Source organism: Lolium perenne, chromosome 5 (assembly GCF_019359855.2).
Source record: "Lolium perenne isolate Kyuss_39 chromosome 5, Kyuss_2.0, whole genome shotgun sequence".
In the NCBI taxonomy this organism is placed as follows: domain Eukaryota; kingdom Viridiplantae; phylum Streptophyta; class Magnoliopsida; order Poales; family Poaceae; genus Lolium; species Lolium perenne.
The window spans coordinates 203,628,167-203,643,642 of record NC_067248.2 but is presented as its reverse complement, the minus strand read 5'-3'; positions in this window follow the sequence as shown (position 1 = coordinate 203,643,642).

Sequence of the window (15,476 nt, the reverse complement as noted above, 5' to 3'; positions counted from 1 at the left end):
ATTATTGAGATGGGCAGCAGCATCATCAGAACTAACACCAGAAAATTGCTCTCGCATAACAAGATTCAGTAAAGCAGGTTTAATTTCGAAGTATTCTGCTGTAGTAGCAGGTGGAGCAATAGGTGTGCATAAGAAATCATTATTATTTGTGGTTGTGAAGTCACACAACTTAGTACTTTCAGGAGTACCCATTTTAGCAATAGTAAATAAAGCAAACTAGATAAAGTAAATGCAAGTAACTAATTTTTTGTGTTTTTGATATAGAGTGCAAGACAGTAAATAAAGTAAAACTAGCAACTAATTTTTTTGTGTTTTGATATAATGCAGAAAACAAAGTAGTAAATAAAATAAAGCAAGACAAAAACAAAGTAAAGAGATTGGATTGTGGAGACTCCCCTTGCAGCGTGTCTTGATCTCCCCGGCAACGGCGCCAGAAATTTACTTGCTGGCACGTAGTTGACGTGGGAGTTAGAAATCTTTGTGGTGTAACTTTTCTTCAGTTCCCCGGCAACGGCGCCAGAAATTTAGCTTGACACGCGTACAACACGCGACCGTTGGGAACCCCAAGTGGAAGGTGTGATGCGTACAGCAGTAAGTTTCCCTCAGTTAGAAACCAAGGTTTATCGAACCAGTAGGAGTCAAGAAGCACGTCGAAGGTTGATGGCGGCGAGATGTAGTGCGGCGCAACACCAGGGATTCCAGCGCCAACGTGGAACCTGCACAACACAACCAAAGTACTTTGCCCCAACGTAACAGTGAGGTTGTCAATCTCACCGGCTTGCTGTAACAAAGGATTAGATGTATAGTGTGGATGATGATTGTTTGCAGAAAACAGTAGAACAAGTATTGCAGTAGATTGTATTCGATGTAAAAGAATGGACCGGGGTCCACAGTTCACTAGAGGTGTCTCTCCCATAAGATAAATATCATGTTGGGTGAACAAATTACAGTTGGGCAATTGACAAATAGAGAGGGCATGACCATGCACATACATGATATGGCATTACGACAAAGTACATAGACCGCTATCCAGCATGCATCTATGCCTAAAAAGTCCACCTTCAGGTTATCATCCGAACCCCTTCCAGTATTAAGTTGCAAACAACAGACAATTGCATTAAGTATGGTGCGTAATGTAATCAATAACTACATCCTCGGACATAGCATCAATGTTTTATCCCTAGTGGCAACAGCACATCCACAACCTTAGAACTTTCTCACATCGTCCTGCATTTAATGGAGGCATGAACCCACTATCGAGCATAAATACTCCCTCTTGGAGTTAAGAGTAAAAACTTGGCCAGAGCCTCTACTAATAACGGAGAGCATGCAAGATCATAAACAACACATAGATATAAATTGATAATCAACATAACATAGTATTCTCTATCCATCGGATCCCAACAAACACAACATGTAGCATTACAGATAGATGATCTTGATCATGTTAGGCAGCTCACAAGATCCGACAATGAAGCACATAAGGAGAAGACGACCATCTAGCTACTGCTATGGACCCATAGTCCAGGGGTGAACTACTCACTCATCACTCTGGAGGCGACCATGGCGGTGAAGAGTCCTCCGGGAGATGATTCCCCTCTCCGGCAGGGTGCCGGAGGCGATCTCCTGAATCCCCCGAGATGGGATTGGCGGCAGCGGCGGCGTCTCTGGAAGGTTTTCCGTATCGTGGCTCTCGGTACTGGGGGTTTCGCGACGAAGACTATATGTAGGCGGAAGGGCAGAGTCGGGAGAGTCACGAGGGGCCCACACGCTAGGGCCGCGCGGCCAGCACCTGGGCCGCACCGCCCTAGTGTGGCGCCGCCTCGTGGCCCCACTTCGTCTTCTCTTCGGTCTTCTGGAAGCTTCGTGGCAAAATAGGCCCCTGGGCGTTGATTTCGTCCAATTCCGAGAATATTTCCTTACTAGGATTTCTGAAACCAAAAACAGCAGAAAACAGCAACTGGCTCTTCGGCATCTCGTTAGTAGGTTAGTGCCGGAAAATGCATAAATATGACATAAAGTATGCATAAAACATGTAGGTATCATCAATAATGTGGCATGGAACATAAGAAATTATCGATACGTCGGAGACGTATCACATGCTCAATTGAACTAGAGCCTTCTGATCCACTAAACTTTGAGAATTCAGGGAGCCGATACTTGGGTGGTAGTGGAATCAAATCATACTCGTTGGGGTACGGCTTGGAATAGCCGATCGCCCTCCGCTTTGGCACCATGCCGAACTGGTCTCTTAAGATTGCACTGATCTGGTCCACGGTGCTAGCTGCAGGAGTTGAACTTTGACGATTCATGGCGGTGGCATACTTAGCTAGCCACGCCTGCTTCTCGGGATCCGATCTAGAAACCCCTCCTGCTGTTCCAGAAATCCCTCCTGCTGTTCCAGAAATCCCTCCCGCTGCAATCTGGTTCGTGCGCGCCCAGTTATTGCAGTCCGGCACGTATGTGCACATGTATCCGTGCGGGATCTCCTTAGGCGGTTCATACAAGAACTGGTAATCACTAGGATCTCCACTGATCTTGTAGACGACGTATGCCGGTGAGCCCGGCAGTTCTGGTGCTGCTAGCGCGAATGGCAGCTGTGGTCTGGTCTGGAACAGTATCTCTCCTTGGTGAGTCCCTAGGGTAGGTCCTGCCGGAGAGTACTGATGCTTCATGATTTCCTGGACCACGCGAAGCGCAACGCGCTCGAAAGCGTTCACCAGGCTCTCAGAATGGCGGTGTAGCGAATGAGCTACCATGTAATTAATCTCCTGGTGCAGAGATCTGGTGCGTTCTTCCGAAGAAGGTAGACAGATCCACTCCATCGAGAGCGCCTTCAGCTGAGAACCCTTTCCACCTGATGCCATGTGTGCGGGTCCTCTCGAAAGAGCCGATGAGGTCGGCTTCGAAGAGAGCTTTAAGCTCATTATACTTCTTCTTATGCTCCTCAGTCAGATCTTCGTACGTGACTGGATCTTCCGCCATCTCTGGTGCAGATGTTGATGCAGTTGATGTAGAAGAACGTCCCACCGGGCGTGTGATACGCGTACAGCACGCGACCGTTGGGAACCCCAAGAGGAAGGTGTGATGCGTACAGCGGCAAGTTTTCCCTCAGTATGAAACCAAGGTTTAATCGAACCAGTAGGAGTCAAGAAGCACGTTGAAGGTTGATGGCGGCGAGATGTAGTGCGGCGCAACACCAGGGATTCCGGCGCCAACGTGGAACCTGCACAACACAAACCAAGTACTTTGCCCCAACGAAACAGTGAGGTTGTCAATCTCACCGGCTTGCTGTAACAAAGGATTAGATGTATAGTGTGGATGATGATTGTTTCAGAGAACAGTAGAACAGTTGCAGTAGATTGTATTTCAGTATAGAGAATTGGACCGGGGTCCACAGTTCACTAGTGGTGTCTCTCCCATAAGATAAATAGCATGTTGGGTGAACAAATTACAGTTGGGCAATTGACAAATAGAGAGGGCATGACCATGCACATACATATTATGATGAGTATAGTGAGATTTAATTGGGCATTACGACAAAGTACATAGACCGCTATCCAGCATGCATCTATGCCTAAAAAGTCCACCTTCAGGTTATCATCCGAACCCCTTCCAGTATTAAGTTGCTAACAACAGACAATTGCATTAAGTATTGCGCGTAATGTAATCAATAACTACATCCTCGGACATAGCATCAATGTTTTATCCCTAGTGGCAACAGCACATCCATAACCTTAGGGGTTTCTGTCACTCCCCCAGATTCACGGAGACATGAACCCACTATCGAGCATAAATACTCCCTCTTGGAGTTAAGAGTAAAAACTTGGCCAGAGCCTCTACTAATAACGGAGAGCATGCAAGATCATAAACAACACATAGATATAAATTGATAATCAACATAACATAGTATTCTCTATTCATCGGATCCCAACAAACACAACATATAGCATTACAGATAGATGATCTTGATCATGTTCGGCAGCTCACAAGATCCGACAATGAAGCACATAAGGAGAAGACAACCATCTAGCTACTGCTATGGACCCATAGTCCAGGGGTAGACTACTCACTCATCACTCCGGAGGCGACCATGGCGGCGTAGAGTCCTCCGGGAGATGAATCCCCTCTCCGACAGGGTGCCGGAGGCGATCTCCTGAATCCCCCGAGATGGGATTGGCGGTGGCGGCGTCTCTGGAAGGTTTTCCGTATCGTGGCTCTCGGTACTGGGGGTTTCGTGACGAAGGCTATTTGTAGGCGGAAGGGCAAGTCAGGGGGCCACACGAGGGGCCCAGGAGACAGGTCGGCGCGGCCAAGACCTGGGTCGCGCCGCCCTACCTCCTGGCCGCCTCGTGGCCCCACTTCGTTGACTCTTCGGTATTCTGGAAGCTTCGTGTGAAAATAGGCCCCTGGGCGTTGATTTCGTCCAATTCCGAGAATATTTCCTTACTAGGATTTCTGAAACCAAAAACAGCAGAAAACAGCAACTGGCTCTTCGGCATCCCGTCAATAGGTTAGTTCCAGAAAATGCATAAATATGACATAAAGTATGCATAAAACATGTAGATATCATCAATAATGTGGCATGGAACATAAGAAATTATCGATACGTCGGAGACGTATCAGCATCCCCAAGCTTAGTTTCTGCTCGTCCCGAGCAGGTAAACGATAACAAAGATAATTTCTGGAGTGACATGCCATCATAACCTTGATCATACTATTGTAAGCATATGTAATGAATGTAGCGATCAAAACAATGTAAATGACATGAGTAAACAAATGAATCATATAGCAAAGACTTTTCATGAATAGTACTTCAAGACAAGCATCAATAAGTCTTGCATAAGAGTTAACTCATAAAGCAATAATTCAAAGTAAAGGTATTGAAGCAACACAAAGGAAGATGAAGTTTCAGCGGTTGCTTTCAACTTATAACATGTATATCTCATGGATAATTGTCAATGTAAAGTAATATAACAAGTGCAATATGCAAGTATGTAGGAATCAATGCACAGTTCACACAAGTGTTTGCTTCTTGAGGTGGAGAGAAATAGGTGAACTGACTCAACATAAAAGTAAAAGAAAGGTCCTTTAAAGCATCGATTGCTATATTTGTGCTAGAGCTTTGGTTTTGAAAACAAGAAACAATTTTGTCAACGGTAGTAATAAAGCACATGTGTTATGTAAATTATATCTTACAAGTTGCAAGCCTCATGCATAGTATACTAATAGTGCCCGCACCTTGTCCTAATTAGCTCGGATTACCGGGATTATCGCAATGCACATGTTTTAACCAAGTGTCACAAAGGGGTACCTCTATGCCGCCTGTACAAAGGTCTAAGGAGAAAGCTCGCATCGGATTTCTCGCTATTGATTATTCTCAACTTAGACATCCATACCGGGACAACATAGACAACAGATAATGGACTCCTCTTTTATGCATAAGCATGTAGCAACAATTAATTTTCTCAAATGAGATTGAGGATATTTGTCCAATACTGAAACTTCCACCATGGATCATGGCTTTAGTTAGCGGCCCAATGTTCTTCTCTAACAATATGCATGCTCTAACCATTAGGTGGTAAATCTCCCTTACTTCAGACAAGACGAACATGCATAGCAACTCACATGATATTCAACAAAGAGTAGTTGATGGCGTCCCCAGGAACATGGTTATTGCACAACAAGCAACTTAATAAGAGATAAAGTGCATAAGTACATATTCAATACCACAATAGTTTTTAGGCTATTTGTCCCATGAGCTATATATTGCAAAGGTAGAGGATAGAAATTTAAAGGTAGCACTCAAGCAATTTACTTTGGAATGGCGGAGAAATACCATGTAGTAGGTAGGTATGGTGGACACAAATGGCATAGTGGTTGGCTCAAGGATTTTGGATGCATGAGAAGTATTCCCTCTCGATACAAGGCTTAGGCTAGCAAGGTTTATTTGAAACAAACACAAGGATGAACTGGTGCAGCAAAACTCACATAAAAGACATATTGTAAACATTATAAGACTCTACACCGTCTTCCTTGTTGCTCAAACTCAATACTAGAAATTATGTAGACCTTAGAGAGACCAATTATGCAAACCAAATTTTAGCATGCTCTATGTATTTCTTAATTAATGGGTGCAAAGTATATGATGCAAGAGCTTAAACACGAGCACAACAATTGCCAAGTATCACATTATCCAAAACATTTTAGCAATTACTACATGTATCATTTTCCAATTCCAACCATATAACAATTTAACGAAGAAGAAACTTCGCCATGAATATTATGAGTAAAGCCTAAGGACATACTTGTCCATATGCAACAGCGGAGCGTGTCTCTCTCCCACACAATGAATGCTAGGATCCATTTTATTCAAACAAAACAAAAACAAAACAAACCGACGCTCCAAGCAAAGCACATAAGATGTGATGGAATAAAAATATAGTTTCAGGGGAGGAACCTGATAATGTTGTCGATGAAGAAGGGGATGCCTTGGGCATCCCCAAGCTTAGACGCTTGAGTCTTCTTGATATATGCAGGGGTGGACCACCGGGGCATCCCCAAGCTTAGAGCTTTCACTCTCCTTGATCATGTTGTATCATCTCCCTCTCTTGATCCTTGAAAACTTCCTCCACACCAAACTCAAAACAACTCCTTAGAGGGTTAGTGCACAATCAAAATATTCATGTTCAGAGGTGACATAATCATTCTTAACACTTCTGGACATTGCACAAAGCTACTGAAAGTCAATGGTATCGAAAAATCCATCAAGCATAGAAAAACAGGCAATGCGAAATAAAAGGCAGAATCTGTCAAAACAGAACAGTTCGTAAAGACGAATTTTATTGAGGCACCAGACTTGCTCAAATAAAATGCTCAAATTTAATGAAAGTTGCGTACATATCTGAGGATCACTCACGTAAATTGGCATAATTTTCTGAGTTACCTACAGAGAATTTTTCCCAGATTCGTGACAGCAAAGAAATCTGTTTCTGCGCAGTAATCCAAATCTAGTATGAACCTTACTATCAACGACTTTACTTGGCACAACAAAGCACAAAACTAAGATAAGGAGAGGTTTCTACAGTAGTAAACAACTTCCAAGACACAAATAAAAAACAAAATTACTGTAGTAAAAACATGGGTTGTCTCCCATAAGCGCTTTTCTTTAAAGCCTTTCAGCTAGGCGCAGAAAGTGTGTATCAAGTATTATCGAGAGACGAAGTGTCAACATCATAATTTGTTCTAATAATAGAATCAAAAGGTAACTTCATTCTCTTTCTAGGGAAGTGTTCCATACCTTTCTTGAGAGGAAATTGATATTTAATATTACCTTCCTTCATATCAATGATAGCACCAACAGTTCGAAGAAAAGGTCTTCCCAATATAATGGGACAAGATGCATTGCATTCAATATCCAAGACAACAAAATCAACGGGGACAAGGTTATTGTTAACGGTAATGCGAACATTATCAACTTTCCCCAAAGGTTTCTTTGTAGAATGATCAGCAAGATTAACATCCAAATAACAATTTTTCAGCGGTGGCAAGTCAAGCATATTATAAATTTTCTTAGGCATAACAGAAATACTTGCACCAAGATCACATAAAGCATTACAATCAAAGTCATTGACCTTCATCTTAATAATGGCTCCCAACCATCCTCTAGCTTCCTAGGAATAGAAGCTTCGCGTTCTAATTTCTCTTCTCTAGCTTTTATGAGAGCATTTGTAATATGTTTCTTGAAAGCCAAATTTATAGCACTAGCATTAGGACTCTTAGGAAGTTTTTGTAAGAACTTTATAACTTCAGAGATGTGGCAATCATCAAAATTCAAACCATTATAATCTAAAGCAATGGGATCATCATCCCCAATGTTGGAAAAAATTTCAGCAGTTTTATCGCAGGCAGTTTCAGCAGTTTTAGCAGTTTCAGGCAGTTTCTCGCGCTTTGCATTTGAAGTGGAAACATTGACAACACCAATTATTTTACCATTAATAGTAGGAGGTGCAGCAACATGTGTAGCATTAGCATTACTAGTGGTGGTAATAGTCCAAACTTTAGCTATATTATCTTCTTTTTCATTTTCTTCTCTTTCCCACCTAGCACGCAATTCGGCCATCAATCTTATATTCTCATTAATTCTAACTTGGATGGCATTTGCTGTAGTAACAATTTTATGATTATGATTTTCATTAGGCATAACTTTTGATTTCAAAAGATCAACATCAGCAGCAAGACTATCGACTTTAGAAGCAAGTATATCAATTTTCCCAAGCTTTTCTTCAACAGATTTGTTAAAAGCATTTTGTGTACTAATAAATTCTTTAAGCATAGCTTCAAGTCCAGGGGGTGTGTTCCTATTATTGTTGTAAGAATTCCCATAAGAATTACCATAGCTGTTGCCATTATTATAAGGATATGGCCTATAGTTGTTACTAGAATTGTTCTGGTAAGCATTGTTGTTGAAATTATTATTTTTAATGTAGTTTACATCAACATGTTCTTCTTGAGCAACCAATGAAGCTAACGGAACATTATTAGGATCAACATTAGTCCTATCATTCACAAGCATAGACATAATAGCATCAATCTTATCACTCAAGGAAGAGGTTTCTTCGACAGAATTTACCTTCTTACCTTGTGGAGCTCTTTCCGTGTGCCATTCAGAGTAATTGATCATCATATTATCAAGAAGCTTTGTTGCTTCACCAAGAGTGATGGACATAAAGGTACCTCCAGCAGCTGAATCCAATAGGTTCCGCGAAGAAAAATTCAGTCCTGCATAAAAGGTTTGGATGATCATCCAAGTAGTCAGTCCATGGGTTGGGCAATTTTTAACCAAATATTTCATTCTTTCCCATGCTTGTGCAACATGCTCAGTATCCAATTGTTTAAAATTCATTATGCTACTCCTCAAAGATATAATTTTAGCAGGGGGATAATATCTACCAATAAAAGCATCCTTGCATTTAGTCCATGAATCAATACTATTCTTAGGCAGAGATAGCAACCAATCTTTAGCTCTTCCTCTTAATGAGAAAGGGAACAATTTTAATTTTATAATGTCACCATCTACATCTTTATACTTTTGCATTTCACAAAGTTCAACAAAATTATTGAGATGGGCAGCAGCATCATCAGAACTAACACCAGAAAATTGCTCTCGCATAACAAGATTTAGTAAAGCAGGTTTAATTTCAAAGAATTCTGCTGTAGTAGCAGGTGGAGCAATAGGTGTGCATAAGAAATCATTATTATTTGTGGTTGTGAAGTCACACAACTTAGTATTTTTAGGAGTACCCGTTTTAGCAGTAGTAAATAAAGCAAACTAGATAAAGTAAATGTAAGTAACTAATTTTTTTTGTATTTTTGATATAGCAAACAAGATAGCAAATAAAGTAAAACTAGCAACTAATTTTTTTGTATTTTGATTTAGTGCAGCAAACAAAGTAGTAAATAAAATAAAGCAAGACAAAAACAAAGTAAAGAGATTGGGATGTGGAGACTCCCCTTGCAGCGTGTCTTGATCTGCCCGGCAACGGCGCCAGATAACAGTCTTGATCTCCCCGGCAACGGCGCCAGAAAACAGTCTTGATACGCGTACAGCACGCGACCGTTGGGAACCCCAAGAGGAAGGTGTGATGCGTACAGCGGCAAGTTTTCCCTCAGTATGAAACCAAGGTTTAATCGAACCAGTAGGAGTCAAGAAGCACGTTGAAGGTTGATGGCGGCGGGATGTAGTGCGGCGCAACACCGGGGATTCCGGTGCCAACGTGGAACCTGCACAACACAAACCAAGTACTTTGCCCCAACGAAATAGTGAGGTTGTCAATCTCACCGGCTTGCTGTAACAAAGGATTAGATGTATAGTGTGGATGATGATTGTTTGCAGAGAACAGTAGAACAGTTGTAGTAGATTATATTTCAGTATAGAGAATTGGACCAGGGTCCACAGTTCACTAGTGGTGTCTCTCCCATAAGATAAATAGCATGTTGGGTGAACAAATTACAGTTGGGCAATTGACAAATAGAGGGGGCATGACCATGCACATACATATTATGATGAGTATAGTGAGATTTAATTGGGCATTACGACAAAGTACATAGACCGCTATCCAGCATGCATCTATGTCTAAAAAGTCCACCTTCAGGTTATCATCCGAACCCCTTCCAGTATTAAGTTGCTAACAACAGACAATTGCATTAAGTATTGCGCGTAATGTAATCAATAACTACATCCTCGGATATAGCATCAATGTTTTATCCCTAGTGGCAACAGCACATCCATAACCTTAGGTGTTTCTGTCACTCCCCCAGATTCACAAAGACATGAACCCACTATCGAGCATAAATACTCCCTCTTGGAGTTAAGAGTAAAAACTTGGCCAGAGCCTCTACTAATAACAGAGAGCATGCAAGATCATAAACAACTGATACGCGTTCAACACGCGTCCGTTGGGAACCCCAAGAGGAAGGTGTGATGCATACAGCGGCAAGTTTCCCTCAGTATGAAACCAAGGTTATCGAACCAGTAGGAGCCAAGAAGCACGTTGAAGGTTGATGGCGGCGGGATGTAGTGCGGCGCAACACCAGGGATTCCGGCGCCAACGTGGAACCTGCACAACACAACCAAAGTACTTTGCCCCAACGAAACAGTGAGGTTGTCAATCTCACCGGCTTGCTGTAACAAAGGATTAACCGTATTGTGTGGAAGATGATTGTTTGCAGAAAACAGTAGAACAATATTGCAGTAGATTGTATTTCAGTAAAGAGAATTGGACCGGGGTCCACAGTTCACTAGAGGTGTCTCTCCCATAAGATAAACAGCATGTTGGGTGAACAAATTACAGTTGGGCAATTGACAAATAAAGAGGGCATGACCATGCACATACATATCATGATGAGTATAGTGAGATTTAATTGGGCATTACGACAAAGTACATAGACCGCCATCCAACTACATCTATGCCTAAAAAGTCCACCTTCAGGTTATCATCCGAACCCCCTCCAGTATTAAGTTGCAAAGCAACAGACAATTGCATTAAGTATGGTGCGTAATGTAATCAACAACTACATCCTTAGACATAGCATCAATGTTTTATCCCTAGTGGCAACATCACAACACAACCTTAGAACTTTCTCATCCTTGTCCCTGTGTCAATGCAGGCATGAACCCACTATCGAGCATAAATACTCCCTCTTGGAGTTACAAGCATCTACTTGGCCAGAGCATCTACTAGTAACGGAGAGCATGCAAGATCATAAACAACACATAGATATAACTTTGATAATCAACATAACAAGTATTCTCTATTCATCGGATCCCAACAAACGCAACATATAGAATTACAGATAGATGATCTTGATCATGTTAGGCAGCTCACAAGATCCGACAATGATAGCACAATGGGGAGAAGACAACCATCTAGCTACTGCTATGGACCCATAGTCCAGGGGTAGACTACTCACACATCACACCGGAGGCGACCATGGCGGCGTAGAGTCCTCCGGGAGATGATTCCCCTCTCGGCAGGGTGCCGGAGGCGATCTCTGGATCCCCCGAGATGGGATCGGCGGCGGCGGCGTCTGCGGAAGGTTTTCCGTATCGTGGCTCTCGATGCGGGGTTTTCGTCACGGAGGCTTTAAGTAGGCGGAAGGGCAGGTCAAGAGGCGGCACGAGGGCCCCACACCACAGGGCCGCGCGGCCAAGGGGGGGGCCGCGCCGCCCTAGGGTGTGGCCCCCTCGTGGCCCCTCTTCGTCTCTTCTTCGGACTTCCGGAAGCTTCGTGGCAAAATAGGACCCTGGGCGTTGATTTCGTCCAATTCCGAGAATATTTCGTTACTAGGATTTCTGAAACCAAAAACAGCAGAAAACAGCAACTGGCACTTCGGCATCTTGTTAATAGGTTAGTTCCAGAAAATGCACGAATATGACATAAAGTGTGCATAAAACATGTAGATAACATCAATAATGTGGCATGGAACATAAGAAATTATCGATACGTCGGAGACGTATCAGCATCCCCAAGCTTAGTTACGCTCGTCCCGAGCAGAGTAAAACGATAACACAGATAATTTCTGGAGTGACATGCCATCATAACCTTGATCATACTATTTGTAAAGCATATGTAGTGAATGCAGCGATCAAAACAATGTATATGACATGAGTAAACAAGTGAATCATAAAGCAAAGACTTTTCATGAATAGCACTTCAAGACAAGCATCAATTAAGTCTTGCATAAGAGTTAACTCATAAAGCAATAATTCAAAGTAGAGGCATTGAAGCAACACAAAGGAAGATTAAGTTTCAGCGGTTGCTTTCAACTTATAACATGTATATCTCATTGATATTGTCAACATAGAGTAATATAATAAGTGCAATAAGCAAATATGTAGGAATCAATGCACAGTTCACACAAGTGTTTGCTTCTTGAGGTGGAGAGAAATAGGTGAACTGACTCAACATTGAAAGTAAAAGAATGGTCCTCCATAGAGGAAAAGCATCGATTGCTATATTTGTGCTAGAGCTTTGATTTTGAAAACATGAAACAATTTTGTCAACGGTAGTAATAAAGCATATGTATCATGTAAATTATATCTTACAAGTTGCAAGCCTCATGCATAGTATACTAATAGTGCCCGCACCTTGTCCTAATTAGCTTGGACTACCGGATCATCACAATGCACATGTTTTAACCAAGTGTCACAAAGGGGTACCTCTATGCCGCCTGTACAAAGGTCTAAGGAGAAAGCTCGCATTGGATTTCTCGCTATTGATTATTCTTCAACTTAGACATCCATACCGGGACAACATAGACAACAGATAATGGACTCCTCTTTTATGCATAAGCATGTAACAACAATTAATAATTTTCTCATTTGAGATTGAGGATATATGTCCAAAACTGAAACTTCCACCATGGATCATGGCTTTAGTTAGCGGCCCAATGTTCTTCTCTGACAATATGCATGCTTAACCATAGGGTGGTAGATCGCTCTTACTTCAGACAAGACGAACATGCATAGCAACTCACATGAAATTCAACAATGAATAGTTGATGGCGTCCCCAGTGAACATGGTTATCGCACAACAAGCAACTTAATAAGAGATAAAGTGCATAATTACATATTCAATACCACAATAGTTTTTAAGCTATTTGTCCCATGAGCTATATATTGCAAAGGTGAATGATGGAATTTTAAAGGTAGCACTCAAGCAATTTACTTTGGAATGGCGGAAAATACCATGTAGTAGGTAGGTATGGTGGACACAAATGGCATAGTGGTTGGCTCAAGTATTTGGATGCATGAGAAGTATTCCCTCTCGATACAAGATTTAGGCTGGCAAGGCTTATTTGAAACAAACACAAGGATGAACCGGTGCAGCAAAACTCACATAAAAGACATATTGAAAACATTATAAGACTCTACACCGTCTTCCTTGTTGTTCAAACTCAATACTAGAAATTATCTACACCTTAGAGAAACCAAATATGCAAACCAAATTTTAGCATGCTCTATGTATTTCTTCATTAATGGGTGCAAAGCACATGATGCAAGAGCTTAAACATGAGCACAACAATTGCCAAGTATCACATTACCCAAGACATTTATAGCAATTACTACATGTATCATTTTCCAATTCCAACCATATAACAATTTAACGAAGAAGAAACTTCGCCATGAATACTATGAGTAGAAACCAAGGACATACTTGTCCATATGCTACAGCGGAGCGTGTCTCTCTCCCATAAAGTGAATGCTAGGATCCATTTTATTCAAACAAAACAAAAAACAAAAACAAACCGACGCTCCAAGAAAAGCACATAAGATGTGATGGAATAAAAATATAGTTTCAGGGGAGGAACCTGATAATGTTGTCGATGAAGAAGGGGATGCCTTGGGCATCCCCAAGCTTAGACGCTTGAGTCTTCTTGATATATGCAGGGGTGAACCACCGGGGCATCCCCAAGCTTAGAGCTTTCACTCTCCTTGATCATGTTGCATCATACTCCTCTCTTGATCCTTGAAAACTTCCTCCACACCAAACTTAGAACAACTCATTAGAGGGTTAGTGCACAATAAAAATTAACATATTCAGAGGTGACACAATCATTCTTAACACTTCTGGACATTGCATAAAGCTACTGGACATTAATGGATCAAAGAAATTCATCCAACATAGCAAAAGAGGCAATGCGAAATAAAAGGCAGAATCTGTCAAAACAGAACAGTTCGTATTGACGAATTTTAAAATGGCACCAGACTTGCTCAAATGAAAATGCTCAAATTGAATGAAAGTTGCATACATATCTGAGGATCACTCACGTAAATTGGCATAATTTTCTGAGTTACCTACAGGGGAAAACAGCCCAGATTCGTGACAGCAAAGAAATCTGTTTCTGCGCAGTAATCCAAATCTAGTATGAACTTTTCTATCAACGACTTTACTTGGCACAACAAAACACTAAACTAAGATAAGGAGAGGTTGCTACAGTAGTAAACAACTTCCAAGACACAAAATAAAAACAAAGTACTGTAGGTAAAAACATGGGTTGTCTCCCATAAGCGCTTTTCTTTAACGCCTTTCAGCTAGGCGCAGAAAGTGTGTATCAAGTATTATCAAGAGACGAAGTGTCAACATCATAATTTGTTCTAATAATAGAATCAAAAGGTAACTTCATTCTCTTTCTAGGGAAGTGTTCCATACCTTTCTTGAGAGGAAATTGATATTTAATATTACCTTCCTTCATATCAATAGTAGCACCAACGGTTCGAAGAAAAGGTCTTCCCAATATAATGGGGCAAGATGCATTGCATTCAATATCCAAGACAACAAAATCAACGGGGACAAGGTTATTGTTAACGGTAATGCGAACATTATCAACTTTCTCCAAAGGTTTCTTTGTAGAATGATCAGCAAGATTAACATCCAAATAACAATTTTTCAGCGGTGGCAAGTCAAGCATATTATAAATTTTCTTAGGCATAACAGAAATACTTGCACCAAGATCACATAAAGCATTACAATCAAAATCTTTAACCTTCATCTTAATGATGGGCTCCCAACCATCCTCTAGCTTTTTAGGAATAGAGGCTTCGCGCTCTAGTTTCTCTTCTCTAGCTTTTATGAGAGCATTTGTAATATGTTGCGTGAATACATATTACTGTAGGTAAAAACATGGGTTGTCTCCCATAAGCGCTTTTCTTTAACGCCTTTCAGCTAGGCGCAGAAAGTGTGTATCAAGTATCATCAAGAGACGAAGTGTCAACATCATAATTTGTTCTCATAATAGAATCAAAGGGTAACTTCATTCTCTTTCTAGGGAAGTGTTCCATACCTTTCTTGAGAGGAAATTGATATTTTATATTCCCTTCCTTCATATCAATGGTAGCACCAACAGTTCGAAGAAAAGGTCTTCCCAATATAATGGGACAAGATGCATTGCATTCAATATCCAAGACAACAAAA